Raw genomic sequence first — 17,860 nt, forward strand, 5'->3', positions numbered from 1 at the left:
ATGCCGCGGAGCAACTGGGTCCGTGAGCCACAACTGCTGAGCCTGCGCGTCTGGAGCCTGTGCTCCGCAACAAGAGAGGCCGCGATAGTGACAGGCCCGCGCACCGCGATGAAGAGTGGCCCCCACTTGCCGCAACTAGAGAAAGCCCTCGCACAGAAACGAAGACCCAACACAGCCATAAATAAATAAATTAATTAAATTAAAAAAAACTTTGTCCTGGAGGAGAACACCAAGATAGTAAAGGGAATTTTCTGTAAGCAAATGTGTCAAAGAATTCCCCAAACTGCGGTTGCTCCCTGATGGTAATTTAGGCAACTAGGCTCTTCCAGAATATTGGAAACATTTCTCTGCACATTTTGATAACGGTTTAGAGGTAGAGATAGGAAACAGTGTATCTCTCCACCAAATGCTTTATTAAGGAATAAATCACAAGCTAGGGTAGTTAAATTCAGCAGCCATAAGTCAAAGAATAAAAACCCAATAAATTCTCTCCTGAACATTAAAATGTTAAAAACAATCCTTGATCAATTTCTGTTTGTGCCCTTGCCTCCGCGGTTCAGCCATGCTCTCAGGATCAAATAATCCTCCGGAAGGCAAGCTGCTCGTGGAACAGACCATGAAGACAAACCAGGGTATCCTGCTTCTGTTCCCTAATCCTTTAAGAACCAGTTAAAAAACTGACCCTAGTTTATCAAATCACATTTTATCTTGCTCTTCATAAAAAACAGAAGCGGTGATTTTCTTGCTCTCTTCATTTATCACATGGACACAGCAAAATGAGGCCACAGTACTGATTCTGTGCAAAAATTAAACAGATGATAAGCTTAAGTATCAAAATGTAATAGTCTGTTATTGTTCTAAGTGTATCATAGCTGTTGGATGGGATAGAAGAATAAATGTGTACTTTGTAAGTGAAATGTACAAAATTGTGATGTTTCAAAACCCTGCTTCAGACTTCTCCCCACCCCCATGCCCTGTTGATTCTTTTCTCTCTAAAAACAGATTTTGGAGAAATTCTTTATACCTCTATCTGGTATAAGCTAAGCAGTGATACGGACAAAAGAGTTTCCTCCTCCCCTCTCTCCCCCTTTCCCCCCCATCTTTCTTTCCTCCCTCCCTTTAAAAAACATTTTTAGTTTTTCTGTTTCAGTTTTTTAAATTCTTTTCTATGGGAAGAATTGTAATGACTCTGTACCCAGTTCCAGCATGTGGAGGTTTTTCCCACACCAACAAGCAATTCTCCGACACCAGCTGGTACCCTACAGTCCCACACAATTCTGACTCTATCTACCTGGAGAGAGCATCAGAATCCACAGGGTCAGGGTTCAGTCCTACAAGACACAAGACTCCTGCCACACCATTTGCAAGTCCTGTCCAACTGGCTATAGATCAGAGGTTCCAACACCGCCCTCCTTGGGTTATATTAATTTTCTAGAGCATCTCACAGAACTTAGAGAAATATTTCACTTACTGGATTATCAGTTTATTATAAAAGGATATAACTCGGGAATAGCCAGATGGAAGAGATGCAGAGGGCAAGGTATGGGAAAAGGGTGAAGCGCTTGCATGGTCTCATCACTCAGGAAATTGCAAGGGTTTAGGTACTCTGAGCCAGAATGTGGACAAAGACCAAATAGATATTTCTTATAAATCACAGTCTCACAAAGTACAGGGTATGAAAGCTATCAGGGGCAGAGAGGGCCTCTTTGGGGATCTGCAGGCTGGCCATGTTCCCTCCTCCCCAGGATACAGGGGCTTCCAGCTGGGTCTCGAATATTCTCACCCCTAATTGAAGATTAACCAGATTGTCAACTGTCCAGCCCTTTAATTTTTTTTCCTTCTTCCTCCCACCTTGTCTTTATGCCGTAGTCCCTCTCTAAATGGGAAGAGGAGATGAAATGCCATCCATAAGCATCTCTGTGGGAAAAAAATCTTTTTTTATGGCTTAGAGATGGGAAAAGGGATTAAGAGACAGGGGAAGATGAAAATGCTGACTAAAACTACGTTTTAAATCTACCTGTGGCATTGTATGTCCCCTGCTGGCTCTACTGGATGGTCCTGGATCTCCAAAGTCTTTAAACATTGTAAGTTCTTTATTCATTTGAAAGTATGCTGTATGTCAGAGCCTAAGCCTAGCATCCTCAGATGATTTGAGACATGACTGCCTGAGAGGTCTTGGTGTTGAATTTGTCCTTTGGTATTACAGGTTCCCGGGCTGATGGCTTTTGTTTTAGCTCATGCATCAGCTATGGGTCTTATTACAGAGGCGAAACTATGCAGACCATCCGAGAAGAGCTTGTCAGTTGGCATATGATTTGCTGAAATGCAATCACCCAAACGTCAGGAGTGGATTGCTTTTCATTCCCACTGGCACTAGGGGAATTTGCTTTGACATTTCAAAGATCTACATCACTGATGGGGTGAAGGGTAGGGCTGTAAAATGTGCCAACGTCTCTCTCTGAAATTGTGAGTGTGTTGGCAGCTCATTTTACTGCCTGTACAACATCTCCTGTTTGGCTTTGGATACAGGACACACCATGTGACTTTCATCACTTCCGGAAGCCATAGCCACATTGGCAGGATGACTTGGTGAGCCCTGGTCCACTGTCCGACTCTCCACCCAAACAGTGACACTTGGTGGGGATGTCCTTCACTCCTGGGGCTCACCCCTGGTCTCCCGGGCCTGCCTAGGGTGATCACAGCATCTCAAGAGCCTCTGCTGTGGTGGGATTCATGATTGGGGTCCAGGTGGAGCCAGGAGCGCTGAGCTCCAGGCAGCTGCTCCTGCTCCAGGAAGAGTGATGGCCTCTGTTCAGGTTGGGGCAGGAGGCCCAGGAGCAAATCCACACAGCTCTCCTTGAGTTCAGCCTGGAGTCCTGGAGTGCAGGAATGGCAGCCCAGGATGTGATGTGTGTGACTTTCTTCAAAGAAGCGTCCACTTCCTGCTTCTGCTTGGCACGCAAACCCGTATGCATTCACTCTGCCATCCTTGGGTGGCCAGGGAACCTAACAGATGACATTCCTGCTGCCCTGTGGCTTGTTAGGGGCCCATAACCAGGGGACTTCTTAGGATTCTTATTAGCCCCCAACTTTCTACAGCTTCCCAGGGTTGAATGATCTCCCTCAAAACTGTCTGGATGTCAAGCCATTAAGACAAGCAGTAAGAAAGGAAGGTCACTGTGCACAACCATTCCCCACCACCCAACCGTACCTTATGCCTCTGTAAATATTCCAAAAGCCACAAGTCACTAGAATACAAACTCAATGAAGACAGACCTTGCCTGTTTTCTCCATTGTATTCCCAGGATGTAGCTCAGGGCCTGGTTTATAGTAGCTGCCCAACTAATATGCTGCCATTCAACCAACATGTGTCAAATGTGGGCCTAGCCTGTGCTGTTCACTGAACATACAGTGACAAGCCCAGTGGTCATCACATGATCCCTGCCTTCATGGAGTTTGCAGATGAGTGATTGTTGAGTGAAAGAACAGAGTTTGCAGAAAATGTCCCCAGGAAAGCCATGGCCATTGCAAGGGCAGAAGTCATGCAAGAGTCAGTGAAGTGTTAGTTCATTCAAATGTTTTTTCATTCACTTATCAATTCTTTCAACCCCCTATTTATCAAGCACTGACATAGTGCCATCCTTAGTGGGTAGGCACAGAAAATACAAACATGAATAAAATGTGATTCCCGGCCCAGAATCTCACAGACTGGCAAGGAGATAAACTAAGGAAGTAATCATCATACGATGTGACAGACGATATAATAATGTATTCATTAATGTAATAATGTTTTAATAATAATATAAAATGCTGGACAAACCCAGAGATGGGAACTACTAACTTTTGCTCTAACATCGTACAGGATATTAAAAGATTACTAGGATTTTTCTGGGAGGCCAAGGTAGGGAAAGGCCGTCTAGATGAGGGGAAAGGAGGAGAGCGTGAATCAAGTCTGGAAGCCTGAGAAGCATGTTGTTCGGAAAGACTATGAATATTTTGAGGGGCTGGAGCACCAGGTACAGGAGGGAAATGAGGTTGGAAAGCTAAATCAGAGCCTGAAAGCCGGGCCAAGGCATGTAAGCTTCATTCCGCAGGCAGTGGGACCAGGGAAGGAGAAGCCCAGACACAAGCGCTCACAAATTTCAGAAGGAGGCAAGATTTGGAGACAGAAGATTGTGGGGAGGAGAGGGCCACTGATCTGCTCTTTTCCAACTGTCCTACCCACCGCCTTCCCAGCTGCTTTCAAGCAGAAGCGGCTTCTTAGGTGATCACGGATAGGTCCACAAGGGCCTCTCTGTGGGAAGTCCCTGAGGGCAAGGGAGAAAGAAGATCTTTACAACCCTGGGAGAAGCCAATTCTTTTCACAAGGAAACTGTACCCTGGTGAGAAAGTTGAAAGGATAATGGCCAGGGACTCTTTGCACTCTGCAGCTCTGGTCTCAAAACCAAAAACATTTTCATTTCGTTTCTTATCTTTCTTAAGGATCCATATACCTAAATCCTCCTTTCAAGGAGAATAGGCAATTCCAATTCCTAACAGCACTTCAAAGCCACAGTGTGGAGCAGATGGGAGCCCTGGAGGAATTGAGTTGAGGGACTCCACACCCCGGAATTTAGACCTGGGGCTCTTGGGAGGCCAGACCCCCTTGGCCAGTGCTTGGGTTCCATTGTCACATTCCCATCAAGATTTCAGCCCCAAAGAGGGCTCCTTGTGAATAACCTCCTTGCCAGCATTATGGGGAGGTAAGGAAGCTGCTAGGAGTAACACCTCCCTGGGGAAGGTGACAAAACTGACCCAAGGAGACGCAGCACCTCTCTGGCTGACCTGCAAGCAGACTCCTACCTGGAGGGATGTCCCTGTCCCCCTGGGCTGGGCCGGGCCAGCAGGTTCCGCAAGAGTCCTTAATGGGGGCAGCCACAGGAGGGGCCCCTCTGTCTCCTCTGTCTCAGGCATCCAATGAAGGGAAGTGAGCTGTGGGTGACTGGGGACTGGATTTCTTACTCTGTCCCTCTCTGTCTCTCTCTCTCTCTTTCCCAGAAGCACGGGCAAAAGGAGGACATCCTCTGTGTGGCTCAATGCCCGCCTCTTCTCCTTGCCACCTCCAGCTACGACGGGGAGATTATCATTTGGAATGTCATCTCAGGGCACATGCACTGCAAGCTGAATACCCCCAGCCCCTCTGATGGGGCAGAAGATAGAGAACGTAGGGTCAGGGCGGCCTCCACAGCCACTCTGCCCAGGCCCGCAGGCTCCGACTCCTGGCATGTTGTCTAAAGGAACCTCAGCTCTGGACTGCTTCCCGGTTATAAGGGATTGGCCTAGTTTCAGGCTTAACTTGTCAGATGGAGATTCCCAGAGCTGGGGGGGAGCTTGAGAGTTCAACTAGCTCAGTCCACATCTCCGGGCACCCGTCCATCAAAGCCCATCTCACATTCACCTGAAACTAACACAACATTGTAAATCAACTATACGCCAATACACTATGGAGAACAATATGGAGGTTCCTTAAAAAACTAAAAATAGAACTACCATATGACCCAGCAATCCCACTACTGGGCATATACCCTGAGAAAACCATAATTCAAAAAGAGTATGTACCACAATGTTCATTGCAACACTATTTACGATAGCCAGGACGTGGAAGCAACCTAAGTGTCCATCGACAGATGAATGGATAAAGAAGATGTGGCACATATACACAATGGAATATTACTCAGCCATAAAAAGAAACAAAATTGAATTATTTGTAGTGAGGTGGATGGACCTAGAGTCTGTCATACAGAGTGAAGTAAGTCAGAAAGAGAAAAACAAATACCATATGCTAACACATATATATGGAATCTAAAAAAAAAAAAAGGTTCTGAAGAACCTAGGGACAGGACAGGAATAAAGACACAGATGTAGAGAATGGACTTGAGGATACGGGGAGGGGAAAGGGTAAGCTTGGACGAAGTGAGAGAGTGGCATGGACATATATACACTACCAAATATAAAATAGATAGCTAGTGGGAAGCAGCCACATAGCACAGGGAGATCAGCTCGGTGCTTTGTGACCACCTAGAGGGGTGGGATAGGGAGGGTGGGAGGGAGACGCAAGAGGGAGGGGATATGGGGATATATGTATACATATAGCTGATTCACTCTGTTGTACAGCAGAAACTAACACAACATTGCAAAGCAATTATACTCCAATAAAGATATAAAAAAAAATCATACTCCAATAAAAATTTTAAAAATAAAAATAAAGAAATAAAATGCTGGGGAAAAAAAGCCCATCTCACAGGCCAGCCCACCACCTCCAGGACCACTTTTCTCATCCACTGCCCCCCTAGAAGACTCTCTCCCCTGCTGAGCCCCTTGGGCTTTGTTGGTACAGCTCTTCCAGCACTGATTTTACTCCTCTACCTTCAAGACCATCCTCCCCGTGCTTCTTTCACCCAGCTAGCAAGCTGGCTCCCCCGCCTGGCTCAGACATCATCTCCTGATGGTCACTCATCTGTGTGGCCTCAGGCTTTATGCCACCCTCACCATCAGCCCCCTCTGGTGGCCTCAGGCTCCCAGGTCCTCACATTGCCCATGGCCGCCTCGCCTCCACTGAGGCCTGTCCTTATTAACTTGTATACTGTATTGCAAAACTTTACCCCACCGTCCCACTGCACTCTTCCCAATTCTTCTGCCCTGGTTCCAGTTCTTCATGGCCCTCTCTCTCTGCTGGTGTGACCATGGGTCCATTCATCCCCTTATTCATTCAAAGAATATTAACGAGTTCCTGCTGTGTGCCAGGCCCAGTGCTAGGTCTTGGGGCTGGTAATCACATCCCTCTCCCTGCAAGTCCTGAGCCATGTGGAAAATACACAGGAGAGGGTCCAGTTATCTGTCAGTTTCATTGCTGGTGGTGCTGGATTGGAAAACCGGCGGGGACCCACAGCCAAATGGGCTTCCTACCGCTGCTTTCCCCACGTGCAGAGTCAAGCCTCATCCTTCCCAAGCGGCTATCAGCAGACACTCATCTGCCGACAGCCAGAGGACCCACTCCTCGTACCCATGGGGCCCCAACAGGGGACACACAGAGCGCTGGGCATTTTTGCATAAAACCGGGGAGTTCCTGCCTCTCCTGAAGCCCAACAGCCAGCCCTTAGTGAGCCATGAGCCCCAGACGACAATCCCTGCTTTAGGCATTTGATGACTTAGTAGCCAAGGAAAAGCTCCCATGACTCATTGGATCAGAAAATATCTTTGAGCCGCTCCCAAGGGCATAACCCCATGGGAGATGCATAGAGAGAGACGTGAGGCCTGGTGCTGCCCCCAAGGGGCTCAGGGTCTAAATCCAGAGACAAGACGTTCCTGCCCAACAGGTAAAATAAGGATAAAGCAGTGCAGCCAGCCTCGCTGTGCTTGAAAGACGCTCTGGAGGGCAGTGGTTAGAAGCTGAAACCTCTGGACACCACGAGATTAAAAAGAAATTCTTACCTGTACATTTATTATCCAGTCGATTCCTATCCCCTTTACTGCATATAAAAAAGACTCTTCTGTGAAGCTCTTTCTGAATGTGCCTAAGAGCTTTAAAAATCTTTGGGGAAAAAGTGGTGGCATTTCCTTCTAAAGGTTTATTTTCATTGCATTAAAGTGAAAATTAAGTCACTGGCCAAGAATGCAATGTTGACCTTTCAGCCAGCAGTTCTAATTTAAAACCCTGTTTGCCGCAGCATTTATTGCTTAAAGTTATGTGACCGTTGGGTTTTGAAAAACTCCTCTTTACTCCAAAAATGCAAAGCCAGCCCTAGTTCCCAATTATGCACATTTCAACATTGCAAAAGTTGCACAGATTAGGTGGAGAGATGTGAAAGTTCCCCTAGCCTTCCGGGAAGAGCAGTACTGGATCATCTGGAAGGTCAAAACAAAACACGGTGGTCTTTTTCACAAGGGATTTGGCTAGGAGGCTGCCATCTTATTTGGAAAACCATGTGGACAGTTCTTCTGAAGTCATTCTCAGTAGAGAGGAGCTAAGAGAGAAAGGCAATTGTGTGAGCAAAGCTGAATGAGCTGAAAACATATTCCTTCTGCCAGCTTTTCAACACTTTAGCTTCATTCTTCCTTATATATATTGAGAATTATTATGTCTTCCCCCATATCAAAAAGAAAGAATTTGAGAGTGAAAGAGAGAGACCAAGAGATTTCAACCAGGCTAAAATCCAGGAAATTAGTCAGCTCACTGGGAGGCTTTTTCTTTTCTTCTTCTTCTTTTCATAAAAAAATTTTATTTATTTATTTATTTTTATTTTTAAATTTTTTTGGCTGTGTTGGGTCTTTGTTGCTGTGTGTGGGCTTTCTCTAGTTGTGGCGAGCGGGGGCTACTCTTCGTTGCGGTGCGCGGGCTTCTCATTGCGGTGGCTTCTCTTGTTGCGGAGCACGGGCCCTAGGCGCACGGGCTTCAGTAGTTGTGGCTCGTGGGCTCTAGAGCGCAGGCTCAGTAGTTGTGGCACACGGGCTTAGCTGCTCTGCGGTATGTGGGATCTTCCCGGACCAGGGCTCGAACCTATGTTCTCTCCATTGGCCACTCAACCACAAAAAAAAAAAAAAAAAGACAGAGGTGGCCCCTGTGTTGATGATGCTTCAAGTTCAGCAGGAGGACTGGAAGGTGGGGAAGTAGGGAGATGGGTTTAGAAGTTATTCCAACACTTCGGTGTGTTGTGAAGATCAGAGCTTGACGTCTTTCTCTCCCTGGACCTCCCCTGGCCCTGTGCTGCCCAGGGCCCAATTCATCTCTCGAGATTCCAGATCCAAAGCCGCTTCCCCTGAGAAGCCTACTCTGACCCCTCCCTTCTCCACACACAATAACCCCACCCTCTTCCATGCGCCGATAAAATCTTGCTCATTTCTCAGGGTAGTTCTTTTTGGTTTGGTTCAGCTCTCTGCTTCCCCAGATTTCCACAGCATTCAGCATGATACCTAGTCCCTACTAGGGAGGTAACAGACTTGGGGGAAAAAAGAGGGGGGGGGGGGAGGAAGGAATGAATTCTTTATGGTTTTGAGCAAAGCTTTTAACTGTACTAAGTCTCCATTGCCTCATCTGACCCTGGGACAAATAATCCAGTACCATGTGATTTCACACGGTTTTACATCTTGGTAAATGTAAAAAGTGACATAAAGGTTAATTAGTATTATTCCAATCCAGGAATTCCAGGGAGCGGGAACCTCTTGGGAAGTGCCCATCGAGTTCCAGGCAAAGCCCCTGACCGCCCTACCAGCTCTCTCAGCCCCTCCCTCCAGCCCAAACCAAGTTCCCAATCCCTGTCTCTCTGCAAAAGTCCTGGGGTCCTGGGGCAGCCCCGGGGTGCCCTGGGCCACAGAGGCCGTTAGCCTTCACATCAGACCTTACCCCCCATCCAGGCTGGGCTGGCTCTGAACCAGGAAGGCCGCCTGCGCTCCTGTGTGCCCCTCGCCTGCTCCAGCCCAGGTCCAGGGGCAGCTCTGTGACTCCGGGCCCAGGGGCGGCCACAGGAGAGGATGAGAGGAGAGCCGGGAGCTGCATGGGGAGGGCACCCGAAACTCTCTCCTCGTCTCCAGGCCCGGACAGAAGCGTTTCCTGCCTCACCTTCCTGAAGATTCGAGGGAAGCCAACTTGGAATCAGCCGCCACTTCCCTAATGGCCAACGGGCCCCGAGGTGAGAACGGAGCCCACAGGGGCCGTGCAGCGCTTCTCCAAGACGCGGCCACTGCAGGCCCGGGTCCCAGGAGGCAGGGTCCCCAAGCATGCAGGACCCCCCGGAGCTCCCCGGCTGACTAGCCCCGCCTACTCGCCTGCCAGCTGGGCGAGGACTCCCTCCCAGCCAAGTACCCCTGCCCCGCCGCCTCCCCAGAGGCCCCTGACGGTTCCTGGAAGGGCATGGGGCTCACAGGATGGCATTAGTGGGGTTAGATACATATCAAGCATAGCCTGTGAGGGACAGACCGTCCCAGCCCCTACAGGCGGCTGACAGAAGAGCCGAGAATTATGTAACGGGGGTCAGCCGTGGAAGCCAGGCCGCTGAGACCTAGAAGACGGCTTCTGGGCCCACCTCCGCCACTAACTAGCTCGCTGACATCACACAGATGACAGGACCTCCCGGCTTCAGTGAAACGTAACGGGTGGGCCAGCGTCCTGCTGCAAAGCGCTAGGGTTTTGTTTTAAATCGCAGTGTAAAAGCAGCCACCTGTGTAGTTCTGGTTGCAAGAGCAGGCTGGGGCCGTGAGCACGGAGCCCGGGGCGCTCGGTTGTCTGTATTCTCCTCGCTAGAGAGGGGACCCCCTCCTCTGTCTGCTCGCACGCCCAAGGGGGCCCACCTCCTCCCGCAGCCCGACCCGGCCCTGCCCTGAAGCTTCAGGCCTGTCGCCACCGGGTGCCCTCGGACGCTTCTGTCCACCCTCCACCCTGGGCGTTCCTCGCTTCTGCTTTCCCTGGTGGGAGCACAGGGCCGCCCCCCCTGGGAGAAGAGGAGGATCCCACAGTCTGGAGATTTAGGGAGCTCCCGAGAGGAAGAGGTATGCATGGGGCCCCTACTTCACAGGCTTGCTGTGAACACCCACATGCCAACCAGTCAGCAATTGCGACTGACAGGCCAAAAGGAAGTGCCAGAGAATTCCTTTGACTAGGCAAATTCCACAGTGGGTTTAAAGGAAGTGCTTACACACATACACGCACACACACACTCACACACACACACACACATACACACACACACATTAAGTATCACCATAGCACAAACTTCCATACCTTCCCTCCACAGCCCAAGGAAGCCTCCTCAGTCAGGAAGGCTGCCCAGAATAGTGGAGAAGGGAGAAGCTATTGAGCCATTTAATCCAAAACCCACCAAGAGGACCCCCTGCCCCAATATACACCAATTGATGGTTCTAACTGGTCAGATTAAGCCAAGGGACACAGCAGCAGCCCTGGAGTTCTGAGGTTGCAGGGCCTCTGAGCGGAGGCTCCCAGACTCAGCCCCAGGGAGCTCAGGAACCACAAAACGCAAACGCCCAGGGACCCTTCCTCCTGCTTCCCTCCTTCCAGGTTCTGTCACCTTCTGGAGGCTATTCGGCCGGGCCTGCCCCTTTGCAAACTTCACTCCTGGAAGTTGGGCTAGTGGATTGGAAATAAGTTCCATGCTTCAGGTTTGGGGTTTTGTTTTGTTTTGTTTTTTGACACTAGCCTATGTGACACAACAGCTGGGCTGGGCTCTAAGCCCTTAGCTTTATTGTCTGTATTTCTACCTCGCTGGAAGTTTAATACAGGCACGGTGACTAGTTCTGTCTCCCATTTATAGTTCTACTATAAATAGAACTATAAACGGAAGACAACATTTCACTTGCCATTGTCTGACACATAAGCTTTACCTGTGATGGACCGTGTGTGTGCGTGTATGTGTGTGATGGACCCTGTGTGTGTGTATGTAACGGGCCCTCTGCGTGTGTGTAATGATCCCGGTGCGTGTGTCTTTCAGTCCAGAGACAAAGCCTGGGTCAGCAGCATGGCGGTGACAACAGGGGACGCCTGTGCCTACGTGTCTGACCAGGACGGCTTTGTACACGTCTACGACATCGAGGAGTATGGTCTGCAGGGGCCGGAGCCGCAGCCTCCCAAGAGCAGGTAATGAGCTCTCCACGTGAGACGCTATGATGAGCACAGCTTCAGTTTTAGTTAAATATTCTGGTTGATAAAATTAAATTGTACCAGTGAGGAAGGGGTCTCTTAAAACCCTTTAAGAACAGATCAGAGAAGAATATTTTCATGAAAGTGTTCAGTGTTGGCAAGGCAACAGGAAAATGGCACTCATACACTCTTGGATGGAGGGTAAATTGGTGTATACTATCTGAAGGGCAAGTTGCCCATGTGCATTAAAGCTTTGAACCAGCAATTCTACTTCTAAGGATTTGGCCTAAAGAAAGAATAGGAAACGTGCACAAAGATTTAGTTATAAGGTTGTGAGTCAACATATTGTTTATGAGAGAGAGGAAAATAATAGAGAAACCTAGACGTCCCACATAAGGGGCATTGATTAAATATATGATGGTATAATACACTGGAATATCATTTAGTCATTAAATATGGAAGCTGTATATGAAAATGTATTCACAGGGAAAATACTCATGATAAAATTGTTAAATGAAAAAAAATCAGATCACAAAACAATATTGCAATACGATTCTACCCTTGTTAAAATGAAGAAGTATATGGAAGATTGAAAGTCTGGAAAGATATACATCAAGGATTTAACAAATGTTATCTCTTTATACATGAGGTTATAGATATGTTTTATTTTCTTCTTTTTAGAAATCTGTCTTTTCTAATTTTTCTGGAAATATAGTGCTTTGGTAATAACAAAAATATGTTTAAAATGTTAAAACCCTTTCATACAATTATGGAAGTGTTCATGTTTAGAAAAAAATCTAACAGCGTGAAAGAATGTAAAATGAAAAGCAGTAGTTGTTTCTCTGACCTCCTCTACCACCCTAACCTGCCTTTTCTGCATCCTAGCAACACTGTTAATGAATTTCAACTTCCTTCCAGAAAGTTTCTATGCATGAATATATGCATATACAGGAACACATACACGCACACCTACAATACATCATTTTCAGGACTTGTTTTTTTCTTTGTATCTCTTGGCCAGCTTTCCATATAAGCATATTTAGGTCTATTTAGCATATTTAACATTTAACATATTTAAATGGCTGTGTAATATTTCATTACATTTCTGTGAAGCCAATTTAGAAGTAAATATTCACATACATCCCCCCGCCGTTTTTTTTCTGTTTTTCTTTTTTGGCCACACAGCACAGCTTGTGGAGTCTTAGTTCCCCAAACCAGGGATGGAACCTGGGCCCTCGGCAGTGAAAGCACAGAGTCCTAACCACTGGGCCGCCAGGGAATTCCCTCACATACCTCCCTTTATTCACTTTTTCCTGTTCCACCACTGGAGAAGTTTAAATGCTAAAGTATGAGAAATGGGAATTTAGAAGTAAGAGTGATCAGCCTTACGTTGGTCTTTGCTCCAAGTACTGGGAACGTAGCTTTCACCAAGCTATTTTAAAAATCATATTTGATTACTTACGTACTCCTGCATGCTTACCAACCCCTAAGTGCTAAAGGAAACCATAGGGTAAGGACCTTGCACAGGCCCCATTTCATATGTCTTTGGAGCTGGCATGGGGTCTTGCACATAGTAGGTGCTTGACAAACATGTATCAAATTAACGTAGCAAGACCAATGACTTGCTACACCAGTACCTCTCTCCCTGCTGGACGCTCATCCAGATCCGACCCCATCCTGCAGGGACTGTTATACGGCATCTAGCATGAGGGTGGTACCTCTCCCACCATACTCAGGTGTGCTCTTTCCTCTGACTTAGATGTGATGTTCTGGCGGGTCCATATCAGCATGGTGACATTGTGAGTACCATCCGTTTTAGAGCTCAAGAATGTGTAAAAGAGTTCAACTACTTCTCACAGCTTGGATCAAATGGATTCTCTCAGAAGCCCTCCGAATTAGCCAAAGGAGGAGAGCAGTGCTGTAATTCTGCTCTTGATGAGAATAGGATGTGTACGCTATCGACACAGAGTAAAGGAAGAGACTGAAGTCTTCATTTTTCTTGTAAATGGATGATTGTTCTCCTTGAATTGATCTGGTATTTTAGGGTAAGTTTCGAAGCTTAGTAAGTTTTAGATTTTTTTCGCTGGAGTTAAAAGGAGTCAGTGCTGGAGCGGGACCTGAACCCTGGCAGGAAGTTTCTTTCCAACCTCTTGATCTTCCCCGCATCGTCCATAAGATGTTTCCAGTATATCTTGTCTGATGTCTTGGGTCTGGAGTTGGGGAATGTGGAGGGGGAGTGGCATGGTAGGAGACAGGGAGAAGATGCTGCCAAGGGTAATTCAGGAGATTAACCTGGCTTCCTTCTATATTCCCACTTTAATTAATGGAGTATTGACATATTGAGCCGATGTCCCTTTCATGCTGGAGCAGCCCTGGGGCATCTCTCCTCTCCTTTATCTCATTAGTTTGGAGCTGATAGAAGAAGAAAAGGTTCTGCTGTCATCCTCCCTGGACCGTACCGTGCACCTGTGGAGCACAGACGGGGAGTACATCGGTAAGGACCGCCCTACCTGGCCAGCTGCTCAGTCCCGGTTCAGGGCTTCAGGCGGAGCCTCCATCGGGTCGTGGATTCTCCGAGGTCAAGTGTATTAGTCACCTCAGGCTGACATAACAAAATACCTACCATAGACTGGGCAGCTTAAGCCACAGAACTGTATTTCTCACTTGTGTTCTCACGTGTGTGTGTTTCTCACGTGTTCTTGCAGAGGGACTCCTTTTATGGACACCAATTGTTGAGTCCTTATATGGCCCAGGGAGTAGGGGGAGGGGTGGAGAGAAAGAGAGAGAGAGAGAGAGAGAGAGAGAGAGGAAATGCAAATACTCTGGTGTCCCTCCTTCTAAGAACACTGATCTTATTAGATCAAGGTCCTTGTCTTATGACATCATTTAACCTTAATTACTTCCATAAAAGCCTGCTCTCCAAATACAGTCACACTAGGGTTTAGGGTTTCCACATAAGAATTTGGGGGAGGGGGACAAAATCCATTGTATACCTTAAAGTCAGTTTACTTTCACAGAAACTATCAAAATCAGAGACATTTAAATTTAGAGAACTCGGCGAGGCTGGAGGCTGTGAATTTGGTACGGAAGCACGTGATCACGTTTTGCTAGGAAAGATTCAGGACTGGGGGAGCTGTGTAATGGGAAAGCTCTGGCCTGAGTGAGCTGGGGTGATGAAATGAACCCGATTTACTGCTCAGAGAGACTCTGTACCTGTTTCAGCAGGTTCTCGTCTCCCTAGCTGATATTTCTTGAAGAAGGTGCCAGAATGATTTTGGATTTATCCTGCAGGTTCTTAGTACATGCTGAGTTGCTTGCACCCCGATGTGATACATTTTGTAGGAGGCGTTCTGGCTTGAGTCTCCAGGGCTAGTGGCCATGGAATCGTTTCTTATGAAACTACAGGAGCAGAACTGAATTTGATTACGTGGACCTAGCAAGGGTTAAGGAGACCTAGCCAAGCTTCACTCTGATGAGAAGACAGGTTACCTCCCATCCTATGCTTACTATCTATTAATTTATCTCTGTTCTTCCAGGGACCTTTGGGCAGGGTAGCCCCTGGGAGATTTTCACTCCTGTCTCCTGGAGATACCCTGGAGTGCCCTGGGAAGTTCTGACAGATCCCCAGAGCCTGCCTGCTCACCCAGCGCTGGAAGGAGATGCTCCTGTCACGCACACAGGGGAAGAGGAGGAAGACAAAGTGGTGGAGGGCAAAGCCAGTGCTAAGGCTGGTCCTGGCACATCCAGTTCCCCTGGGCTTACTTTGTAGCTTCCAGGCAGATCAGCACGGGTTATAAAACGCACCCTGAAAGGATCAAGGCATGACCCAGAGAACCAAGTCAACACAGGAATAAAAATATGTCCCAAGATCGTGCTACTGACCAGGGTCAGGGGGCTTCCTGGTCCCTCGGGGGTGGGGGGGGGGGGGAGTGGGAGCTGATCTCCCAGCATCACTTGACTTTGTCCTCCTTTTCACCAGCAAAAAGGCTGTTGTCTGTGGCCTTGGAACACAGAGAGACTTGGCATCATGCTCGACCCACTGTCACATCAGAGAGACAGATATGAAAATCCAGCCCGCGGCACACGCTCACCGTTAGGAAATACATTTTAACGCTGGGCTTCCTGGCGAGTGAAAGGAAGGAAGGGTCAGTTTAGTGCCTGAGTCTGTGAAAGTCAACGTCGGGACAAGAGATGTTGAAAGGGCCCTGGTAGAGGCCGTCTTGATTTAGAGCTCAGTGAAGTAGATGGATTTCCAAGAAAGGCTTGCCCTTTAATAAATTGAAAAGAAGGTCATTTCATGAGCTATTGCTCACTGGTTATGTTACAACTCAAAGCAGGACACCTGCTTTGCCAGCAAAATCATGTGTCTTAGATTTTGCCTTGGCAGCGCCTTGGAATACTGACCACACAGTGTATCCTCATCACTGACATCCTCGTGGAGCCCCAGACATGCTCGGAATGGGGAATAGAGGCACCAGGCAAGCATCGGGCAAGAAAACCTCCTGTCTTATCAGGGCTCTCTCACATTTCCCCATCCTGTTCTCACAAGGGTTCCCAAGGTTGTAACACGTGCTTTGGTAGCTCCCAGGAGGCTCAGGTGCATCCACATGGCGCCATTGGCCTATTTAGAAATATAATCGTTTTTGGTGTGCATTCAATAGAGAGAAAATAAATGAGTTCATTAATTTTGATAGGCCCATCATTTGGAAAACAAAAGCACAGGGGGAGGTGGGAAGAGAGGAAGGAAGGAGCAAATGGGGAAAATGTGCTGATCTGCCCAAAAGCCCAGGTCCAATGCTAGGCTCCACACCAGACCCGGAGAAAAATCAGACTGCGATTCAGATGCAGGAAGGAGGGAGCAGAGGGAGGGCGGGATGGAGGGAGGGGGGAGGGCGGAGGGGAGGAAGGATACTCACTTCAACACAATCCAAACACCTAACTCACGTGATGTTCGCTCTCCACAGGTAAAAGAGGGTGATGCAACAGACTTCATGAGTGACCTTGATCTTGTGTAGGGAAACCATTAGGTGCTTCCATGTTTGTAATTCTGTCCAACTTGACTCCAAATACCCCAGGAAGCAGTCTGTCAATTCTTTCCAAGAAAAATACACACACACATAAAGAAACTGAGGAGCCCTTATATAGTGTATCTGGATAGGACTTCCCTGGTGGTCCAGTGGTTAGGACTCTGCACTTCCAATGCAGGGAGCATGGGTTTGATCCCTGGTCAGGGCACTAAAATCCCACATGCCGCGAGGCGCAGCCAAACAAAAAACAAACAAACAAACAGACAAACAAAACCTACAAAACAATGTGTTTGCAGCACTCTTTACGAGTTAGGGTTAACTGAGGTCTACTCTGAAGTTCGCCTTCATTAGCTGTGTGACCTCCGGCAATGGCTTCCACCGATTTATAAAATGAGGGGTGGGGCTGGCTGATCTTTCAGTTTCATTTCAGCCCTAAAAATGTTATCTTTCTCTGCACATCAGTTTTGCACAACTGAACGTGTTGATTGGATTCTGGATGTCAGGAGTGATTCTTCCAGGATGTCAGCCTATCAAACACAACCACAACTAACATAAGCTGACTGAATGCAGAAAGCCATTCACCTGGAAAACATCACAGATGAGTTGGTAGTTTGAGAGTTGAGTGAAAGCTCAGGGGAAAACGTTCCTGTTATCTAATGGATTCAGCCAGCCTGGGTCTTGTTCTAACACAGAAAATCCATGTAACTGACGAGTTACCCTTGGCTCCCTGTCACCAGTGTGATCCTGGGTTCCTCTTCCCATACCTGTTCCTTCTCCTTCCAGCCTGAAGAGACCTCTAACCCTCTCTCCAGAAGACGCCGTCCTTGAAGTGAAGGAAGACACACATGGATGGGATGCATTTTGCAGTGACAGGTCAGCCTAAAAGAAACGCCCAGGTTGAGGCGAGGGCCCTCCTGAAATAAAAGGCAGACTTCCCTGGCTGAGGTATCCCAGGCCACCCTGTCATCAGCATGAGTCCCTTGTCCCTAAGCCCCACAGCCTGTGAGTATGGCGAGGTCACAGCTCAGATCTCACCAGTTTAATGTCCTGCCTGCCTGGCTCGGGATACTCTAAGGAGCCCCCGTTTTGTCTGGCCATCCCATGTGGTCAAGGGCTACCTCTCAGGTCCTTTCCCTTGAGCTCCGTGGCTGTCATTACTGCCCACCAAGCTGTTTGAGGCAGGACCACCTCGCCGTTCCTCCCACAG

At 47.9% G+C, this 17,860-nt stretch overlaps 1 pseudogene; it reads left to right on the forward strand.

Annotated features, from left to right (window-relative positions):
• The window catches only part of LOC132352720 (WD repeat-containing protein 49-like), a 34,823-nt pseudogene extending 18,638 nt beyond the window's left edge, over positions 1 to 16,185 (forward strand).
• The last annotated feature ends 1,675 nt before the right edge of the window (positions 16,186 to 17,860 follow it).

Source organism: Balaenoptera ricei, chromosome 18 (genome assembly GCF_028023285.1).
Source record: "Balaenoptera ricei isolate mBalRic1 chromosome 18, mBalRic1.hap2, whole genome shotgun sequence".
In the NCBI taxonomy this organism is placed as follows: Eukaryota; Metazoa; Chordata; class Mammalia; order Artiodactyla; family Balaenopteridae; genus Balaenoptera; species Balaenoptera ricei.